Genomic DNA, 19,620 nt, shown 5'->3' on the forward strand with positions numbered 1-19,620 from the left:
AATTAAAGGGAAACAGGAACAACTATGCTGGGATTAGGTCACTGAAACTATAAACTTTGGAACAAATCAGATTTCCTTGGGAAGGGAAATGGACAGCGGTGATATGTCAAGTTGTGAGATGAGACAGGCTCAGAGCAACTTTCCAGAGTCTCTTGACTTGGCCGCTGGATGCCAAAACTTCTTCCCTAGGGAAAGTTTTGGGTTGCCAGACCCCGTTGCTGCTAATAAATGCTTGGATGGCCAAACAAACAAACAAGAAGAGGGAGAAAATGGAAAAGAGGGTGGGGTGAAGCTGCACGGCTGCTCTGGGCGGTGTATGGTGTGTAGTTGTATCAAGACTTGTTGCCAGCCAGGTCAAGCCCCTTATCCCCTCCTCTGCGGTGGTTGATGCTCTTGGATTTTGTACATTGCTATGCTAGAAGGTCAGATTGGTTCATTCCTAGCTCACCAAGTAACATTTTTGTCCTGCACAACAGTAGTAGGGAGCAATGCTGGCAAGGGTAATAGTGCTCAGTGGTCCCTGCAGAAGGGCCAGAGGAAGGCAGGGCACTCGCACCTCTGTGCCAGCTCAGTCTGCAGCCAAAAGGGCCAAAAAGTCCTCCCAAAAGCCAAGGTGACTGGTACAACAGCAATTTATGCACTGAGGGAGCAAAAGAATCCTTGCCCTGGTGCTCCAACAAGGTGCAGGCAGTCCCTTCCCCTGCCCATCCTCTGCACCTTGCTGCCGGTACCCAGGACAGACAGACTGCCGGACAGAGGTCATCTGTTATCCCCCTCCCTAGGGAGGATCCACTTGTGTTCCCAGTGATCTGAGGTTGGTGGAAGGCCAGGAGTGGGGGTTTACACCCTCCTGGGGTGCTCGCCAGCAGAGATGATTGCAGCCCATGTGTTCTCATTAGCCGCATAAATGCCTCATCTCTTTGGCCTCTTACTCAATTCTTGGCTTCAGTGAGATGCTACAAACTGAATTACACGCTGCGTGCATGAGCGAAACTTTTCCTACTCTCAGCTCTGCATCATCCCTCCCTCCTCTCTTCCCACATCTTCTGTCTTCACCCTGTGCTTAGTCCCCTGGGCTGGTTGTGCAAAACCTATGAGGTCCCCACCGCCTTCACAGGAACGTCCCTCTCGTCCTGTGAGCACAAACTCTTGCTTGCTGCTGCTATCTGAGCACTGGGCTGGCTCCCAGCACTTAACCCCTGCCCACGCAGCTTCGTTAGCAGCAGTGTGAAGGCCACCGCATCCCCTCACCTCCAGACAGAAGTCTTGCTAATGATGGAAACATCTGCTGGTGGAGCTGGAACAGCGTGGGAGCTGCAGGGACAGGGATGCAGTGCTCTGTCTTGAAAAAACAACCCTACATGGCCTTTTATTTCCTCCAGCACTAATGATGTTTCTCAGCCACCTCAGCTCATTCCGAGCATCAAAGTTGCGAGCCAACGCTCTGGGCTTCTCGTGTTGTCAGAGAGGAGAGGCGTGTCTGGAGGTGGAGCTGTGGTGGGCTCCAACACCTTCCAAGGCTCCCACCTCTCACTGGAGAAGAACCATAGCAGGCAAAAGTTGCAGGGGACCACAGGGGACCTGGTCGTCTGCAGGGCTGCACCCTACAGCAGTTGGTGTGGACTCTGCCATGGCAAAAGCCCCTGTAGCGGATGGGTGATGGAGTAAGGTTGAGTAGATGTGTCATGGAGTAAGGTAGTGGTGAGAGCACAGTCTTGGCAAACTTGGTTAACCAAGTTTCCTGCTTCTTGCTTTTGGTTAAACCAAAGCTGTTCCACCTCTCCCTGCTCTAAGGGAAGGTAAATCCTGCAGATCCTGCCCGTGTTTTGCACTCCTTTCTGAGGTAACACCTGAAGGGATCGAAGGGATGCCTGAGACAATTCCTGTCATCTTCATGAGTCATTGTACAATACTGCCACTGCCTCCCTGCCTGGGGCTAGGCTGCCATGCCAAGCATGCAGCCAGCTCCAGGCTGTGTTGGAAAAGCTGGCTTTGCCATCCTCAGCCCGATGTCTCTGCTGACTGCTGCTGGGGACAGCATTTGCGATCTCTCTGTGTATAAACCGGCGTGGTAATGAAACCCTGGGAGCAGATTTGTGATGAGAGGCAGATGTTCACCCCTGTGAAACCACAGAGGTGGTTTCATACGGAGTACCACACCCGATTTATTGCTCTTGCACCACCTCTTCCTTGTATTGAGTGGGGACAGGGATGGGAGAAACAAAGAAATTTCAGTATCACTGAAGGCAAATTCTGGTCTTGGCTGTTCTGGTGGACCCATATCGTTTGGCTTCTTTCTTGATCTTCTCCTCCTCTGAATTATTTTTTCCTAAGCCCTCCTACCCTCTTAATGACAGAGACCTGATCCCAGAAAACGTGTTACCATGCAATGTGATGACAACCAAAACCCTTCATGTTCATGTAGACTCCAAGACCGATGTCAGGAGGACCCCCAACCAACTCAGATGAGCATCTCAGCACTGGTGTAGCAGAACTTGCACTACTCCAGTGTCTTGCTTGTCTTTCTGAAGTTAATATCCCCAATTCCCTCATGGGAACCAACACATACCATTGAGTGAGAATGAGCCATCAGGCTGGAAGAGGCCAAGACAGCAAAGCAAAGTGGGATTTGTAGCTGGAGATAATGTCTGCTCAAACCTCTGCTAGCAATGCCCACATTCACACCAATGAAGCCTCAATCTTTGGCTCCCTTCAATCTTTCCTCCTCCCTGTCCAGCTGCATCTTGGGTTTCTGTGGCTGCTTGGGGTTTTCTGGGGTCCTCAAGGCTGTTGTGGGGAGTGGAGATGACTGCAGCGAGATTGGGAGGTTCAGACACTGGCTAATCCTGTTAGGAAGCCAGTGGTTATTGCAGGGCTTCCAGTGGGACCTGCTAAATGAACCGTAATTCTGTAATGAGATTTCCTTTTCCCGGCCAGACTAAATGTTCTTGGCCACTGGGAATAAAAGGTCGGGGGGAAGAAAAAATACAGAGAGAGAAAGAAAAAGGGGAGGGGGAAGCCTGTCTCAGTCTCTGTCTATCTCGATTGTATCAAAGATTTGAAGAGCTCTCAGATGTGCCTGGTTATTGCAGCTCACTTCTGCGACCCGTGAGTGCAGCTCAGGGCAATAGGCTGCCCTGTCCTCCTCTGCAGGGGGTTGATAGGACCCTGAGAGCAAGAAAAACACATTTGAGGTTGTGATATCACTCCAAAATTCAGAGAAGGTGAGAGAGACTTCTTTACAAACCAGCAGGATGCTGAAGAGGGAAGGGGAAACAGGCTGCAGGGCTAGTGAGGAGAAAACATACCCTAGAAAGACAGCGATTTCTTTGTAGGAAAGCTGATTACACCAAGAAACATCCCAGGTGTGCTTTATTCTGACTTCTAGCTGCAACGGGGAAAAGCCAGCAGCCTCCTGCTCTTCCCCAGGAGGTCTCTGGGGTATGATTGCAGGCAGAGTCTGAAGGGCAGGGATGCTTTGGGCTGGGGCAGCTCAGCACCGGTCCTGTCCCCGGGGGTTCAGCAGTGGGTCACCCGTGCCACTGTGGCCCTGGTGCTTTGCCTGCGGGGAGGTCAGGGCATAGATTAATTTGACCTATGTTCTTTGCAAACAGTGGGGTTTTTTAGGTGAAAACCCACGGTGGAGGCTGGCATTAGCTCAAAGACCATCCGCTGCTCGTGTGGGACGGTTGGCCCCGTGCTCTGTCGGCAGCGGGATGGGGACAGCTGCCCACCGCGGTGCAGCAAGGGCACATGCTCAGCCCGGCAGGGACAGCTGCATTAAACCCCTAAACCCCTCCTCGGCTAGGAAGAGCGTGCCCCACAAGTCCATAAAACAACACATTTCTGATTTAAACAGCTCCTCTTCCTCCTGGCGAGGGGCTCTGGGGAGCGCTGGTGTGACTCCTTGCTCCCTGACAAGGCAAGAGTCCCAGCTGCCAAGCCCCGAGGGGTGGCATTGGTGGCAGGAGTGACACTTGGGTCACACAGGGGACATGCCTGGCTACAGGGCCGGTGCTACCTCAGACACAGAGTCAGCCACTGGTAATGCACCTGGTGCAATCGCAGCCTCTGCTAACACCACATCCCTCCCCTCCTCCTCCATCAGCTTGCTTGCAAGTGTTCCCAAACTTCCCAAACTGGCCTCATTTTGCCCCAGGATGGGAAGCCAACCTCCCTGGGAAAGGGCTGGGCTGGGGAAGGGCTGGGCTCTCTGCTCCATCGCTTGCTCAGTGTGGGCTCTGCTGGGGAGCAGTTCGGGGCTGGGAGCTTTTGCTGCAGCCCAAGGAGCAGGGAGAGATCCGCCTGCTGTGACTTGGTGTTTTGCAACAGCTCTTTTCTTGCTTGATCTTGATCTTGCTGGTTTTTTTTTTTTCTTTTCTTTCTGGTCTTTCTTTTCAAGTGTCTGACTCTCTAATTTATTTCTGTCTAGATGGCAAACAGAAGCTATTGGTTTGCCAAGTCCCAGGCTGGGTTTCTCTGGCTGTGGCTGGTGCTTTAGGGTGAACATTTTCCAGCCTTCCCCTGCTCGAGGGATTCCTGTGGTCCTTCAACCTCACAGTGAAAACCCTGAGCCCTGTCTCTCATCCAGCAGGCAGGTGAGGAAAAAGAAAAGTGCTTTGATTTTTTTTTTCTTTGAAATTTAGTCCCAGGGGTGCTGCAAACATGTGGCTCACCCAGGACCCTTCTGTACCTTGGTTTCCCCATTTGTAAAATTGGGACTGCTGAGAGGAATGGTTATTTTCCAGCATTTCACAAGGTAGTGCTTCACAGGTCCAAGGTGGCCTTTTTAGTTGTTAGTCTGTTTTTCCTGTTTACTATGTTTTTAGCCTCAAAGCTCTCCCTCGGGCTGCGTGGATGGGTGCCTCCCGCTCCTAACTCAGAGCCTGTTTCCAGGCCATCAGCTGCTCTTGCTGCAAAAAACCCTCAAATGAGGATGGGATAATAACATTGCTAAAAATAAAATAAAAATCTGAGTGTTTTGGATACCAGCTCTCCTGGTATCTTCTGAGCACCTCTCCTCCCTCTTGGCCCACAACTATTCGATATTGGTCTCAGCAGGGCAGAAAACATTGTTGGGCTGGAGATGGGTGCAATGGGGCTGGGTCTGTCCTGCTCCACCAGCCGTGATGCTTGGCCAGCGTGAGGGCAAAGCCCGTGGGTCTCCATCCTCCTGCCTGGGCTCTTCTCCAGTGTTTAGTGGTGGAGTGAGAGGGGGATTTAACACATCTGACATGCAGCGGTGTCAGCCTTGTCCGGGGACACTGATGAAGTCTAGAGGAGCTGCAGCCACAAGCCAACTTCCATTGCCAAAGGGCTTCTGCCAATGGCCTGATGGTGAAGGGACCATCCCCTGTGCTGAAGGGGCTGTTGAAGGAGTCCAAGGGCAATGGCAGTGTTGCTCCCGCTGGAATCTCACTTCCCCCCCGCTTTGGGGCCAAGGTGGGACCCATCGCCCACTGATCCAGAGCTGGACCACGAGCAGAAGCTCAACCAGATAGAGCTGGAGAGCTGCAGCAGCAAGTCCTGCCACTGTGACCCTTGGGCTGGCAGACAGATTACCAACCAGCTCTGCACAAAGCATTACAGAAAGGCGAGGGTATCCACAAGCTTGTTAGGCAAAGCCCGAAAGCACACAGCTACAGCTGGCTGGAGGCGAAACCCTAGGTCAGATGTTAATGTCACAGCAATCAATTTAATCAGGACTTCACCGAGTCGTCTCATAAGAGCCGAAGCATGTGAAGACACAGCAGGGAAAGCAGAAGCCTGGAAATAAAAACAGTTGGGGCCCCTCCAGCGTTTCTCTGGCACAGAGAGACAGGATTTCCCGGGATTTCACCTCCTCCCTCTACAAACTGGGCAGGATCCCAGGTTCGGGTGGTGGGACTAGGAAAGTCTATGTGTGCCCATCAGGAAACCTCTCCTTGCCTGGGACTTAACCATGGCCCAGCCTGGGAGAGTAACTCCAGCTAAAGAGCGAAGAAAATATATTTTAGCTCCCCCAGAGCAGCTGGTTTGGGTTTTGTGGGCAGTGATGTCACCCTTGGTGGAGTTACTATCACCCACCGGAGGTATCAAGAGGTGGAAATCTTTCAGCTTTTAAACACAGGCACAATTTTCCTTCCCCAACAGCACCAAAACACTAGAAGGTTTGGGGAGCTGTTTTTCTTTTTGGGGACACCTTTGGCACCACTTTCCTAAGGAAACAGGGTTCATCCAGCTGTGCTCTTGTTTATCCATCTGTCTCTTCCTAACAAATCCAGCTAATTTTGACCAAATTTAATGGGAGGGTTCAGACCTCAAAAATAGGATGTTTTTGTGAGTTGCATGAAAATGGGTCCCAGGTGGCTGGAATGGGCGGGACACCAAGCAGGGGGCTGGGATTTGGGCTGAAATGCACGTGGCACGGGTGACCTTGCAAGGAAACATCAGGGATGTTTTCAACCACAGGCAAAGTCTTCGTCAACCTTAGAGCTGATGTCAGCCCCGCTGGGGGATGGGGTCCCTGGTGCTAATGAAGCTCTCACAGGTGACACTGGTGAGCTGCTGAGCCCTGATTCCCTTTCATTAGTGGGGTCAGCCCTGCTTTCAGGAGCCTGAAACAAGAGGGGCTGCATGTGAGCAGGATTTGGCCGTGGGGAGCCTCTTGCAGCCTAGAGGTAGGTGAATCACTGAGGCCGAGCTGCGTCTGGAGGTAGCCAAAAAGCTGTAAATTGCTTTTTTTTAAAAAAAAAAAAAAAAAGAAGAAAAAAGCAGTGAACTCAGGGCCTGGCACGTTCAAACCTGCTGCTAGGGCTTCGCATCAGGCTGCCGAGCTCTCCTGGCCATGCTAGTGCTCGTCGGCTCAAATCAAAGTGGTTTGTGGAAGGGTTTGCTTCATCTTGGTTTAAATAGAAGAAGCTGTTTAATACCTTTAAATTACAGCGGCGTTTCAATATCCCATTAAAGTAATTCCAGAAATAATTCTAAATTCCTGGCATAGCTTCTGCAAACTTCTCCCCAGTCAGTGGAAAGGCTGAGCACCATCTTTCTTTGTTTGGTCTGTGGAAGAAAAGGGGGAAAAAAAACCAGCTCTGTCTCTTGATTTCTTGTTTTTCTCCCTCTTTTTGGGGAGCTGCTGACTCACACGTTTGGGCTGCAAAAGATCCTCAGTTGCTGTTTGGCCGCGGCCAAATGGCGCTGATTCAGAGGTGGGTGACCAACATTTTTGTGTTCCCCTATGCTTGTGCATCCCCCAAGGCTTTTTTTGTGGTGGTGTTGTTTTGGTTTTTTTTTCTGGGGCTGTGAGTAATTTGTCGCCTTCCCCTTTGTCGATGCAAATGGGGCTGCATCATTTTGCTGCTCCTTCAAGGCTGGAAGAAACTGGGGTCAATGTGATGGAGGGGCTGCACAGCTCGCTCCTCCTCGTGGGGTGCCCCAAATACGCTGCTTGGCTTAAGTGGGTCGGGGAGGGAGGGGGACTAGGGATGCTGGAGCCTCCCTCCCCACCCATCCTGCGGGGAGGCACGTGAGGGGCTTTGCTAGTGGGTAGTGGAGTATTTTTGGCATTTTTTTCTTCTTGCTCTTTTTTAGAAATTAAGAACTCGACAGCAGCTGTTTCTCTGCTTTTGGGTTTGCTTTGTGTTCTTTTTTGCAATGAATGCGTTGCAGATTTGGCTTATCAGGCTTGTCAGCCTGCTCCAAGCCCTCCGCTCTCCTCCCCGTCCCTATTTACCCAGGGCGCTGGCTGACGCAGGGCCCTTTCCTGTGTTTGTCACCACCCACCCCAAGGTCCTCCGGTGATAACTTTTCATTTAAGATTAGGGATTTGGGTCTTTTCAAAAGAGTCTTTAACCTACAGTCCTCTGAAAATGTGTCGCTTAATAGAAAAAAATAACATCTCTAAATATACTGTTTAAGGTTGACACAAAAGTGATTTTTCTAGTTTGTAATTACCCAGATAATTGATCCAAAGGTTAAAAGGTACCATTCAGGGGCTGGATCCCACTAGAAAGGAATGGGCTTGAAATAGGGACTCAGATGGTATAAAATACTGAGAACTGGCTGGTTTTAGCTGGCTTTAATGAGTTCAATTCTGCTGATTTCAGTGGAGTCGTGTAGCTCTGCCGCTGCCGAGCATCTGCCCCCAAACTTACAGCTGCTGGTGGATGGCTCAGGCACTTGTGTTTCAAAACAGTGTTTGCATCTGAATAACCCAGAAGTAACTCGAACCCCTTTCAGCCTGTGAAGCGAGGTCTTAAAGCAGGTTTTTTAATCTGTCTAAATTAGACCCTGGATTTACAAGAAGTCCTTGAACTTTGGTGTGTTTTTCAGCCCTCCAACATGTCCTTAAAATGATAATGAAAGCAGTTTTGATTTTGATGGAAAGGTGGTTAGGGCTTGGGCTGGAGGAAACATGCTACTGTGACTTTTAAAGGTAGGGGGTTCACATTTTGAAATACAAGAAAAAGAAATGCAAGGGAAGACAGACAGGTACTTCTCTGCCCTGTAATAGTGATGAAACATTAATTCATCCCCCTGGAATTTCTTGTTTGTGTGCTCCCATAATTTCATTTCTTTGGTGTCTGTATGAAGCTTGAGTTAGTTGAATGCCAGAAGCCAAATACTCTTCGAATAATATCTTTTTATTAGATTTGGTGTGTGCATGCGTGCCTACACGTATGTGTGAGAGAGAGATCACCCTTTATAACCCACTTTATACCCTTGGAGGCTGTGAGATGTGCTCTGAAAGAATCTTTCCAGCAGCATGTTTTGAACTCTAACCCCCAGTGCAGGGAGGTTTAAGGCATATATTTGGGTTTTGGTGGGATTTACAGGTGTCGTGTTGGAAGGGAGGGCAGTTTTGGGGAAAAGCTGACATTAGTGTTTGTGCTGGAAGACTTCACGTTGCCACATCCCTGCGTGGTAGCTCAAGATTTGATACAGCTCCTGAAAGTGGGGAGCAAAGCGTTTCCCCCCAAACATGCCCTGGAGCTTGTGGGCTGGTGGAGCTGGGAGTTGGCACAGGGATGTTTCTAAAAGAAAACTCTCTTGGCCAGGTCCTCCCAGGTTTTAAAGGCAACCTAGATTTGATCAGACCCACATTTTTTCCCCACGCACCTTGCAGAGGGGAGGATGCCGAAGAAGCCCCCCCCCCCCCCCCCCCCCCCCCCCCCCCGAGCTAGTGGCATGGGTGTGCGTTACACGGGTGGAGGACAGAGGAAGGAGGCAGCAGGACGACTCCTTGCAGGTCCCTCCTGGGATCTGCGTGTTCCAGGTGGGCACAGGTACCTGTATTTGTGCCCACAGCAAACACTTCACCTGCGGCCAACCCAGCAGAGAGCGCAAAGCTCCAGCTCAGCTGGGGACTTCCCAGGCCCTCCTGTGCTGCTCTGCTCGAGGAGAGGACAAGAGCGAAGGCTCACTGCCACCTCTAGGCAAGCACCAGCATAGGCACTTGCTCTAAACTAGAGCACAGACAGACAATCCTGGGATTTGTCCCAAATCACTGCAGCCTCTGTGCCAGACCCCCCTATCAGCTGGTGTGTGTGTGTGTGTGTGTGTGCAGTTACATAGGCTCCTTAAGCTTTAGTATAAATATGTTTAGCCGTTTCTTTATTCCCCGGGCAGTAATCCCTCGAACGCATTTTGAGTTGCATAGAAATAGCAGCCGAATAACTCCAGAGCTGCGGCTGCCGGGGATATTGTGTGTGTGATCTGTGCCGAGGCCACGGTTTCCTAAGGATCTTAGAGAGCCGAGCATCCTGAGCGGCACGTTCCCGCCGGCGGGCTGTGAGCTCCGGCAGCAGAGCCGGCTGCCAGCCACCCACCCCTCGAGAGAGACCCATCGCCAGCTCCTTGACACGCACCCGACTTCCCCGCCGGAGCCCGCAGCTGCCGCCGGCTCCCGAAAGAGAGGTGGGTGAGGATGAAGGGCAGCAGGAGAGGGAAAAGAGCCCAGGTTTGGGGCGGGGTGGGGGGGCGGGGGGAGGAGGGAAAGGAAACTTGGGTGAGCATTAGCTGCTGTGTTTATATTTGGCTTCTCTGACCGCGGGCAGCATATGGCCAGAAGCAAGCAGCGCTGAGCTGATTTCAGAGGAGAGGGAGAACCGGGGAGCAGCTGTGTGAGGGGCAGAGAGGAGGCTATTCCCTCTCCTGGGCAGTTCTGGGGGGTAACGTGCTTGGTAGCACTGCCTGTGTTTGCTCCCAGCTGTGAGAAGGGGGGAAGCAACTTCCATGGTTGAGGCTGGCTCGGCAGGGCTGGGCATGGGGTGGCTTCTCCAGAGCTGGGGTCTCTTCTCCGGGGCTCTTGGCTACCCAAGTAGGATGAGGCAGGATTACAGGAATGTGCTTCCTGTGGAGAAATCCTGTCCACAAATGCTCTTTGCTGGAGGGAGGAAGGTGCAAACATTTGCTGTCACACTGAGAGCTGTGTGGGAAGGGGCTCAGTGGGTGCAGATGGGCTGGAGAGGGTCTCGCTCCACCTTCTCCATTCACAGACCAACATCTGTCTCATTAGTTGTTTATGAACCTCCAACCCTTCCTCCCCGGGCTGACTCATGGCTACCGGCTGGAAGGAAAGGCTACCTGGGGCTCCTCCCTGGCTCAGAGGGATGCACAGGACATGCACAGGCCAGCAGCTCCCTTCCCATACTGACACTTTGCTCCTGACTTGCCCGGATTTACGGGCTTCAGCAAAGCTCCAGATGATGGGAAAATGAGCATTGTCCCATTAAGTTTTCTGCAGGAGAAGGAAGTGCTGCCGTGCCGTGGTGAGGACATCGCCCACGGATGAGCACAGCTCATCTGGTTCCCTTAAGCCCTGGGCTAGTGGAGAGGGCTGGGGTCCTGCCAGGGGTGCAGCTGCAGGACGGGGTGGTGGGGTGGATGAGCTGCCCTCCAAAGCTGTGTCCCACAGCAGGGCGGGGAACCCCGCTCGCCTGGACCCAAGCACCCCAGCAGTCAGGGCTTCACCTCCCCAGCACGGTCTTGCCTCCTGCAGATCTGCCTCGCTGGCAGGAGGGCAAAAGAGCAGCAAGGTGCTTGTGGCTGGAGCTCATGTCCTGTGTCCAGGTGGCTCTGGCAGTGCAGAGTCCCCTCGAACACCACGCGATGCCATCACACCCATCAGCCTTGTGTGAGCCCGACCTCCAGCCATGCTACGCTCACCCGGTCTGTCTGTACCCCCATCCAAGGGGGACTGGTCCAGTTTCCCTCATAATCACTAGCACACACAGCCCTGCAGCACTAAGGCCATGCTCAAAGCTGTGAGCCCTGAAAGGAGAAGGTTTTGAATTATTCTTAGCCTGGAATGAAGCTGACAATTTTCAGCCTGTGGCTGGGTTGTGAAGCCCTTCTTTGCCAGTGTGCACCTACTCATCCTCCGCAGGGCAGGACTCCCTGCCCCAATGCATGAGAGCAGATGTCGTTGGGTAGCTTACCATTAGGTTAGTCTTCCTGCATCTAAATAGGCATAATTATGTTTTCATTAGCCCTGGACAGTGCATTACAGCTTGATGTATGGGCAGTGTGAGGAGGGGGGAGTATGAGAAAAGCAGCCCCAGACTCAATTTTGCTGTTGCATTTGCCTGTCCTCTCCCCATCGCCACCTCTGCAAAACTCCCTGTGTGCCGGGGAGGAACAGGGCTGCTCGGTTTCCTCTTCCCTGTGGGAAGTTTTGTAATTGAATCGCCTGCTGTGCTGCGCTTTATTTGCCTGCCCCCGGAGAGGCAGCGGGACAGGCAGGCTGGGGCTGCCCGGGGCTGGCTCCTGGAGCTGCCGGGCATCCACGGGCTGCGCATCTTCACCGGGCTGAAGCCACCTCTCTGTGCTCCGGTGGGAGCTGCCTCCTGGGCTTGGGGGGAGGCTGTGAGCAGGTGAACCTTGCACTCCTGCCCGAGAGCCCGCTTGGGTTTATATAATATTATATATCTATAATTGTGTGTTTGTTGTTGCCATGGGAATGAGCACAATTGCAGAGCCTGGAGACTGATGTCAAGCCTCGGTCTGTGCTGGGCCTTATCAGAGGCAGGTAGAGTCGGAAGGGGAAACGGGCTAAGGAGGAGCCCCTTCACCCTCTCCCCTGCCTGCAGCTCGGGCTGGGCTCTGGCAGCAGAGGTACAGGCAGCTGGGAGAGGGGCAGAGCTGTAGCATTGCCTAGCTCAGGGCTGGGGGCACTGGGGGATCCCGGGGGGGCTGGTGCCCTCTGCCCTGGGCACAGAGTGGGCAAGGGCTGCCTGCAGTCAGGGAAAGAGGGGGCTTTTCTACAGCCCTCGGAGCACAGCCCAGCCGGGAGCAGGAAGGTGGGGGGCTGCAGCTTTCCAGGGGCGAGGAGGCAGTTGGCAGGGGAGCGGGGCAGGCAGGGGCCCCGCTCCCTCGGGGCGGGCTGAGCCGGGCTGCGGAGCGGAGTGGAGCGGAGCTTCCTGGCAACAAGTGGGGGCCGGGGGGTGTCTCTCGGCTCTTTAATTGGTGGGGGAGCTGGAGGGGGGGGGAGGGTGGCGACGCTCCCCGGCAAGGGGAGGGAGGGGGAAGAAAAGCCACGCTGGAAATGAGGTTATATAAAAGATGTATGATTTGGAGAGCAGAGTGTCTCCTAATGAGGGCTGCACCGGCTCGCTCCACACCCATAAAAACCCTGGTTGGACGTCAAAGCGGATTCGTTTCGGTGATGCTGGGATAAAGGGGCGCAGCGAGGACTGGCTCCCTCCCAGCCGAGCCCAGCGCCGCGCCGGGCTCCGTCCCTCCGCCGCCGGGAGGGATGCGCCGGGCGGCGCCGGGAACGGGGACAGGGACGGGGACGGGGACGGCTCCTCTCCGCCGCACGGTAGGTGGGGGCGGCGGGCGGGCTGTCCCCCGCCCCGCCCCGGGCACCGCTTCTCCGTGAAACTTTGCGGCGGGGCAGGGGCGTGCGGGACCGGCCGCGGAGCGCGGAGCTCCGCGGGACCGTGCGCTCCCGTGGGCGCCCGTCGGAAGCGCTCCCCGCCTCGGGGCGCCGGGGCTGCGCCGCTCCGCCGAGCCCTTGGCCGGGGTGGTTGGGGAGGGGGGCGGGCAGCAACGGGTCCCCAGCCCCGCCGGTGCGGGCAGCCGGGCTCTGCCTCCGGCTGCAGGAGCCCGGGGCTCGACGGAGGCGCCCGAGCCGCCCCCGGGCCCCGCGGCGGGCACGCGTGGGCTGTGCCCGGCTAAAGCCGCTTTGCTGGTCCGGCTCCCGCCGGCCCCTCGCCCCCCCCAGCCGGGCCGCCGCGGTCGGTGCCCCCCCCCGCCCCGTCCCTTCGCACTCCGGGGCTCCGCTGCAAAGTTCCTCCACCGCCTCCGTGCTCGGCTCCCCCCGCGTCCCTCGGGCTGGGGGGGCTGTGCCAGCTGCGGGAACGGAGCGAAGCTGGATGTTGGCTCCCTCCCCCGCAACTCTTTTGCAGCAAGTTTGTATGGGGTGAGACGGGGCGGGGGGGGGGGAGCCGCTTGCACGGGCGGGCAGTTTAGCGGGAGGGGGGACGGCGTGCCCGGGGGAGGGACAGTTTGCCCGGGGCGGGGAGGGCAGGGGCAGGTGGACCGGGAGCGGGCGGGCAGCGTGCCCGGGACAGGCGGCAGTTTGCCCGGGGAGGGAAGGGAGAGGGGCCGGGGCAGGCGGGGGGGGCGGATGCGATATCTGTCCGGGGACGGCAGGGGGGCGGTTTGCCCGGGGAGGGGGGCAGTTTTCCCCGGGGGGGGGCAGTTTTTCCCGGGGGGACTGGTGGGGGGTAGTTCGGGGGGGGGGGGGGGGGGGGCAGGGGCAGGGCTGTCCCCCCCCGCCGCGGCGGGGCCGGAGCTGTCCCGGGTGCTGAAAGTGGCGGCACCACCCCCTGCCCGGAGCCCCGGGCCCCCCCCAGCCCCCCCGGCAGCCCGGGCACCGGCGGGGAGGACTCGGGGCTGGAGGACATGCCACCACCCCCCGCCAGTGCTGGGGAGGGTGTTTGACCCACGCCGGGTCCTGCCCCTGTTGTTCCCCCGGTCCCACGCGGTGTCCCCGCCGTACCCGGGGCACTGAGATGGGAGCAAGATCCCCATCCAGCCCGGGGTGGGGGAGAGACACCCCCCCGATGCGGCTCTAGCCCCCGAGTGAAGCCGTGGGATGTCTCGCTCCTGTCCTTCGGGGCGAGCCGGGGGTCAGTCCGGATCTTGCCCCTTCCCTCTCCCCACCCGCGCACCAAGGACCTCGACAGGCCCCTCCGGATGCGCTGGGAGCACAGAAGGGAGTTGTTGCAGGGATCAAAGGAGATGAACCCTGCTTGCCCTGCCTGTGGTCTCGCTCTCAGCTTGGCTTGCAGCAGATAGTAGAAAGCTTTTGCTTTTTACTGGCAAAACAGAGGAAAAGAGAGCTCTGTACCCGCACATCTGGAGCATCGGGTGCTGGGGTGGGTGCGCATCGCCCCATCCAGCTCCAGTCCTGCAGAGTCTTTCCCTGCCTCAACTCTGTGCTCCCTGAGTGCGCTGACTCCACAGCCCAGGTGCAGACATTTTCTTCCAACGCTTTCAAGTTATGACTGTCAAGAGGAAATTCTGGCAGGCAACTTGACAATTATCTGCTGAGCCCCCGAGGAGCTGATCCGCCTCTCACTGAAATGGAGGGGAAGTGTCTCCTTCCTTCCCGTGGGAGCACAGGCTGTCTGGCACGAGAGACGTGGGAGATCGCAGGGGGCAGTTGCAGTGGTCGGGGGCTCAGCTGCTTTAAATGGTTTAAATGCCAGCTCCTCTTCCTCATCTACCTCCCCAAATGCTGATGGCTCAGGCAGACGGCAGAACAGGATCTACAGGGATGATCACACAAAAGCTGTGGGGAGGCTTTTGGGGTAGGGGGGCTGTTAAAACAGCACTTTCCTGGAGATTTCTGCACATCTTGGTTGGCTATGCCTTTTCTGTTAAAGGTCTCAGGTGAGGAAGTCTTATTTTAAAGAATTTGGGTTGGCACCAGCAATTTCTTCCTCTCTCTGTTTTCTTCTAGCTTGTATTACCCAGGATATTTTCTTAAAGATGCTACAAACTCAGTCACATACTCTCCAGTTTTTAAACGTGCGTATGTTTGCAAACAAACTCCCAGTACGGTGTCTTGTCTTACACGGACGTGGGTTTTGAGGGGATATTTCTCTAATGAGATACCTGCACTGGGAGAAGCATTACCTTCCCTCATGAGCAAAGGAGAGTGACAAGTCCTTGCGCCCTTTGAATTCTGTTTATTCCCTCTGTCAGTGTGGCGATCGTGAGCGAGTACCGGAGAGGCCATCTTAGGCAGAGGGGTTTGGGCTGAATCCTCACTTGCAATTAATGTTGCGTGTCTGCTGGCGGGCTGGGGTTGGTCCTCCCTGACCCTCAGGGACATTTTCACCCTGTCACCTTCCCCCCCCCCCCCCCCCCCCCCTGTTTTGCTCGTGTTATTTTGTATTTGCCATTTCAGTAGTGTATCTGTACAAAGGCTTAGGAAATCTGCCAGATTGCCTAAATCAGTGCCTGAAAACAACTATATATAGTAACTGATAAGTCACATGAGCTCGGCTCGCATAGATTAGCCTTTACCTTTCCTGAGTAATGAGAATATTGTTTGATACTTGTTGATACCATCAATTTTTACTAAAGAAATACAACCCTGCTAGCAAGGGACCAGTTTTGAGAGGAGGCTCCGAACGAAGTTAAAATGCCTTTGCTCTACTCACGCTGTTCTGATTGTATCTGTGCATTAAATCAAATCTATATACGCAATCTGATCTCTCGTACATAGCCAAAAATAAACATATTGTGTCCCGAAGAGGGAAGGATCTGTAAGCCACTGTCTGTCTGGAGCTGGATGAAAGCATGTTTGCTTCCATCTGCTTGTTCCAAATTAACTCTGTGAGGGGCTGCGTGCGATACCTGACCCAACGCACCCAGGGTGGCCACCCTACATGGCAGCTGTAAAGCGAGCGGAGCGAAGCACCGATATGACGCCAAGCAAGTGCTTGGGATCTGGCTGTGGGCATGAGGAACGCGCGGTCTGGAAAGCCCATATGTTGTCAGTATGTTGGTTCTATATGTAGAGCGTGGAAACCTGCAAGTACTCTCTGTGTATACAAAACCGGAGGTATTTATGCTAAGGCAACTCTTTCCATAGCCCCTCTTTTACTGAAAGAAATGCTTAATGAGAACTCGCAATGCCCTTCTAGGATAGGCTTGTCTTAATCCCATTTTTCAGTCTCAGGCTTATGTTTTCAGACATGCTGAAAACGTGCAGTTCTTCCCTGCCTTGAAAGTTGTAAAAGCTCAGTCTTTTCAGAGCAGGACGCATTCTTCATCCCCAGCCATCAAAATGAACACGTCCTTGGAAAGATCAGTGGCACGTCTTGGCCAAGGGCTCCAGTCCCGCTGCAGTGGGACCGTGGACCCAGTGTGACAGTCTGCCCCACCACTGCCTCTCCCCATGGTGCCAGTATTGAAGAGCAGGCTCTTGGGAAGTCAAAATCCTCTCCTCTGGCATGGGGGAAAAACTCTGTTTTTGAGATAGAGGCTGGGACTGCTTCAGCCAAAGGCAGCATCACCAGCATGGGACTGTCCCAAGGGGAAAGGGAAAAGCCCCAGGAAGCGATGAGCATCAGGGCCCATTTCCATTCTTCTCTCTCATGCACTCATGGCTTTCTTGCCACAGTGCCCCATGCCCAGCCCCATGTTCAAGGATGCTGGTGGAGCGAGGATGATGTGGCTGATGCTGCTTCTAAGGAACGCCCTTGCTCGCAGTGGCAGCACCTCTAGCAAAAATTAGGAAACAGAAAATTCCACATCCCCCCACCCCAATCCTGTGCAGATTAGAGTCAGAGCCTTCTGTGGGACAAGGAATCAGTCCCAGGAGGCCCCCAGAGAACTTTGCCACCACCGTTGATACTATGGCAACAAGTGCTAACGCAAAACCCTAAGAAAAGCACAGACTGAAACTCGGGGGAACAAATTATCTTCCTTTTTTGCCTTGTGCAGTCACCAAGGATGCTGGTACAAAGAGGACGAGACTCTGCTTTGACTTCATGTACAACATTCGTTGGTGGGTACTTACACCTCTAGTCCTCCTGCACCTTTCGATGTTGAAGAGAGGTGGTAGCGATGCTCGGGGGGCAGAGAAAATCCCGCAGCCTTTTCAGCAACAGGCTGTCACGGGGACCTGGCAGGAGGCTCGTGCCTCCAGACCAAGGAACCCAGGCTTGTGCTCTGAGGAGCCTGATGTTTTCCTGAGGTTTTTAAATAGTGATATGAGTCACTTTATGAAAGTCGGTGACAATAAGGTTTATTGCTATTTAGTGTCCTAATTGGGCTACTTCTCCCACTGGTTTGTTAGAGTAGGAAAATTTAACACCATCCTAGAAGGTTTTTCGGGAGTCAGCAGCAAAGGAGGGGACGAGAATGTGAGCTGCTGAAACGAGCCGGGAGTTTAATTCCTGGACAAACTCTGAGCCGAGAGATCTGCCGCTGACTTTATTGATGCTGGCTGGCGGCTCTGGAGCTATTACAGCTCCAGCCAACCTGCTGCGATTTTTAAATTCCCTTTTTATTTTTTTTCTAAATGGAGCCACGATTCCCCTCTCGTGCTGCGATTGGATTTCGAGACCATCCATCAGGTGGCATTTTCTCATTTATTTCCTATCTACCTATTTTGTCATTTAGGACAAAGTGGTGTTGCATTAACATGGGTCCCATTTGTCAAACTGGAGTCACTGGTGTAATTCCAATCCTCTCGGCAAATAGATGGTGGTGAAATTTATGTTTTACAGATGGGCCGAGCCCTAATAAGAACATCAGTTTTAGACGGGGTTAGTGGTGGAATTGACGGATAGCGGTGGTTTTATCTAAACTCCATTTTAGCCACACACCACAGGCGCCAAGGAAATATTGTACGAAAGAGTAAAAGAGAAATGTCAGACGTGTTACTGAAATATGCTAAGCCTTGAACTCCAAATTAAAACAAAACCTTGTCTCTGTCATCTAAAAAAAAGGGAATTTTGTCAACACAGTTGTCTTGACAACATTGAAATGTATTGCCTGCGGTCTGCTTGAAGAGGTGCAGCTCGTATTGGATGGGGCAAAGGGGAGAGGAATGAGGGACTTCATTAAATTACAGCAAAGTTTCAGTGCAGTTCTGCCTCCTCTAGCATTGCTGCTCCGAGGTTAGTGTGCAGGACACTGGCCAGAATAGAACAGAATAGAACAGAATAGAATATTTCAGTTGGAAGGGACCTACAATGATCATCTAATCCAACTGCCTAGAAGATGTGCCGGTGGCTGCTTGTGCCAACAGGACCAGGCATTTCTTGGCTGTTTAATCCCCCAGAAAGGGATGATTGGGATGAACACAAAAGCAAGTGCCTAGAGTTGGATAAATGTGCAGGTCGTGGGGCTTTGGGGCAGCTTTAGCCCAACGATATGGCCATGAGCAAACATGTGTAGTTCTGCTTTCCAGAAAACAACCCCTTGATTAGAGGCATATGAACCCTCTCAGGGAATGGACATAGATTTATTTGTATCAGAAAACAAGCATTTATTTTATTAACTGTTCTTTTACCAGTGATAGGCATGTTTTCAGTGCAAACGCCCATGCCCTGCTGATGTGGGAGAGGTGAGGGAGTCTCCAGGGCTGACATCCTCAGCACTTCATCCCTTCGGCAGCATCCTTCCCAAGTCTGCTGGTTCCCGTGGCTGCATGGAGTGGTCCAGCAGCTCTGCAGCATCACTGGGCACTGGCACCAGGGTGTTGTACAGATGGCAAAGTACCTCTTATTTAATTCACTCCTGTGTGTAAATAAGGTTTATTGGGGGCGAAGAAAATGTCATGCCCCAGGTGAAATAGCCACTTCCCAGCCTCGTGCACTGGGGATGGAAAGGGAGAAGCAGAGTGTGTGTTTGGCTGTGAAGGAAAAAGGGCTCTCTCCTTCCTGGGTGGATTTTGGCAGGGTTGATGGGAGGTGGATAGTTAGAGATGGTTGGGGAAACATTGTTTATATAGTCTCAGGATTAAAAGGCCATGTACATAGATATACCACGGTGATGGTCTGAGCTGAATGGGAGCTGAGCACAGAACTGCTGGCACGAGCGAGCTGGCTGCCAGTGAATCACTTTAATGCTCCATTTTCAGATGCACAAACACGCAGGTTTACAGTAACTGTGCATATGTTGCATCCCATTGCTCCTCATCAGATTCACTGACGCTCCATGGGTCGTAAAAATTAAATGGGCATAAATCCATCAGCCCTGGGGTTCTTCGTTGAATGTTATAAATCCCATGAAAACTAATTAAATAGGACAATGGTGTCCATTTAAATCTGGCACGTAAAAATGTAAGCCATTACCGCAGCAAAGACAAGACTCAAAATCGATTTGTGAGGGCAAGGGCAACCCAAGTGCCCACGCCGAAGGGCTGGTGTGGGGTACATCCTAGCACACCGTAGCCTGCAGCTCCTGGCTGGGAGAGTTAGATTGTGTTAAGCTCCTAAGACTGATTTCTCCTCCGCTTTGCTTTCTAAATCAAATCATCCAATTAACATATGTGCTGGAGTTTGTTGCTTGAAATGTTATCTGGCGACTCTAAAAGCTTTTCGTTATTGCTTTTCGTAGGGCTTGTTTGTTAAGCGAATGCCTTCCTCGCTGCCGTAGGGGAGCCTG

General features: G+C 53.5%; 1 protein-coding gene across 3 annotated transcripts in view; it reads left to right on the plus strand.

Moving 5' to 3' along the window:
* NOS1 (nitric oxide synthase 1) overlaps positions 1-19,620 on the plus strand; it is a 76,919-nt gene that overhangs the window by 5,876 nt on the left and 51,423 nt on the right. Inside the window, exon 1 of one of the 3 annotated variants that reach the window (XM_074887109.1) lies at positions 12,671-12,802. The exons of the other annotated variants lie outside the window; for them this stretch is intronic. The gene's annotated coding sequence lies outside the window, so the exon portion shown is untranslated. Of the gene's footprint in view, positions 1-12,670; positions 12,803-19,620 lie in introns of those variants that run through there. 3 annotated transcript variants of the gene reach the window in all.

The sequence above is a fragment of the Strix uralensis genome, chromosome 17 (genome assembly GCF_047716275.1).
Source record: "Strix uralensis isolate ZFMK-TIS-50842 chromosome 17, bStrUra1, whole genome shotgun sequence".
Lineage (NCBI taxonomy): Eukaryota > Metazoa > Chordata > Aves > Strigiformes > Strigidae > Strix > Strix uralensis.